The following is a 2507-nucleotide window of genomic DNA, read 5'->3' as shown; positions in this document are numbered from 1 at the left end:
CGGGTCCCGGGCAGCCTTCCCCCGGGCGTCCGGGGCTCCCACCTCCAGGCCGACGGCATGTCACACTGCCCAGGACGGGCTCCATGGGCCCCGGACAGACCTCCCCCGGGCGTCCGGGGCACCCATCTCCAGGAGGCCAACGGGATGGCAGAGTAACCGGGAAGGGCTCCACGGGTCCCGGGCAGCCTTCCCCCGGGCGTCCGGGGCTCCCACCTCCAGGCCGACGGCATGTCACACTGCCCAGGACGGGCTCCATGGGCCCCGGACAGACCTCCCCCGGGCGTCCGGGGCACCCATCTCCAGGAGGCCAACGGGATGGCAGAGTGACCGGGAAGGGCTCCACGGGTCCCGGGCAGCCCTCCCCCGGGCGTCCGGGGCTCCCACCTCCAGGCCGACGGCATGTCACACTGCCCAGGACGGGCGCCATGGGCCCCGGACAGACCTCCCCCGGGCGTCCGGGGCACCCATCTCCAGGAGGCCAACGGGATGGCAGAGTAACCGGGAAGGGCTCCATGGGTCCCGGGCAGCCCTCCCCCGGGCGTCCGGGGCTCCCACCTCCAGGACGAAGGCATGTCAAAGTGCCCAGGGCGGGCTCCACGGGCCCCGGGCAGCCCTCCCCCCGGGCGTTCGGGGCACACATCTCCAGGAGGCCAACGGCATTGGCAAAGTACCCGGGAAGGGCTCCACGGGTCCCGACCAGGCTTCCCACGGGCGTCCCGGGCACCCTCCTCCAGGCCGACGGCATGTCAAAGTGTCCAGGATGGGCTCCATGGGTCCCGGGCAGCCCGCTCCCGGGCGTCCGGGGCTCCCACCTCCAGGCCGACGGCATGTCAAAGAGCCCAGGACGGGATCCACGGGTACCGGGCAGTCCTCCCCCGGGCGTCCGGGGCTCCCATCTCCAGGCCAACGGCATGGCTCAATGCCCAGGACGGGCTCCATGGGTCCCGCGCAGGCCTCCCCCGGACGCGTCCGGGGCAACCATCTCCATGAGGCCAACGGCATTGGCAAAGTACCCGGGAAGGGCTCCACGGGTCCCGGGCAGGCCTCCCCCGGGCGTCCAGGGCACCCACCTCCAGGCCGACGGCATGTAAAAGTGCCCAGGACCAGTTCCACGGGTCCCGGGCAGTCCTCCCCCGGGCGTCCGGGGCTCCCTTCCCCGGGCCAAAGCATTCCAGAGTGCCCAGGACGGGCTCCGAGGGTCCCGGGCGTCCAGGGCTCCCTTCCCCGGGCCAACGGCTTGTCAGAGTGCCCAGGACGGGCTACGGGCCCCGGGCGTCCGGGGCACCCTTCCCCGGGCCAGCGGCATGTCAGAGTGCCCAGGACGAGTTCCACGGGACCCGGGCGTCCGGGGCTCCCTTTCCCGGGCCAACGGCATACAGGAGTGCCCAGGACGGGCTCCACAGGTCCCGGTCGTCTGGGGCTCCCTTCCCCGGGCCAACAGCTTGTCAGAGTGCCCAGGACGGGCTCCACGGGTCCCGGGCAGTCCTCCCCCGGGCCAACAGCAGGTCAGAGTGCCCAGGACGGGCTCCACGGGTCCCGGGCAGCTCCATGCCCAAACCCATTTGAAAACCCGCCGCAGCGAAGGGGTTATAGGCGGCCATCTATTCGAATGCACAAATGCATGCTGTGACATCGCATTCCTTTACAGCGAGATGCCTTGGCATCGCAAGTCAGTAGATCAACTTGATCTAGAGGACACACAAACTAAAGGCATAATACAATCTATTTTTCAAACTCCAACCTGCGCAACAGGAGGGAAAGTGTTGATATACTAGCCCCTTCAGTGCTAATGACGGCTCCTGCTCGTCACGATTCCAGTAGGGAAGGTGTTTGTACATTCCTTATGTTGGAGCGCCATCTAGAGCAAGTCCGGTAGATAATGTGTTTGCAATAGTAGCGCGCAATGCTTTCCAATGGGGCGACCAGATTGCCGGGCTGACATGGAAGGCCTGAGGTCCAGGGGAGGGCGGCCTCCCCATCCCGGGCGCTGTCCTTGGTCCTGCTGCGTGGCAGGGTGCCCGGGACGGGGTCCTGGAGGGCCCGGGGAGGCTTCCCCCTGCGCCTCCGGGCTTGGGAGCCCAGGCTGGGTCCAGGGGCCCGGCCGGGCCCCGGGTCGGGTGCCACGGCCCTGGGCCCTGTCTCCCAGCCTGCCGCACTGCCAAGGGCCCGGAAAGGGGTTCCGGTGTGCCCGGGGAGCCTCCCCTTGCTTGGCTGGGTTCAGGAGCAGTGGCTAGGGCCCCTGAGGGCCCGGGGAGGGCGGCCTCCCCACCCCGGGCTCTGTCCTTGGTCCTGCTGCGTGGCAGGGTGCCCGGGACGGGGTCCGGAGGGACCGGGGAGGCGTCCCATGCGCCTCCGGGCTTGGGAGCCCCGGCTGGGTCCAGGGGCCCGGGCGGGCCCCGGGTCGGGTGCTCAGGCCCTGGGCCCTGTCTCCCAGCCTGCCGCACTGCCAAGGGCCCGGGAAGGGGTTCCGATGTGCCCGGGGAGCCTCCCCTTGCTTGGCTGGGTTC

The sequence above is a fragment of the Lissotriton helveticus genome, chromosome 9 (genome assembly GCF_964261635.1).
Source record: "Lissotriton helveticus chromosome 9, aLisHel1.1, whole genome shotgun sequence".
Classification (NCBI taxonomy): Eukaryota; Metazoa; Chordata; class Amphibia; order Caudata; family Salamandridae; genus Lissotriton; species Lissotriton helveticus.
Note: the sequence above shows the minus strand (reverse complement) of the source record.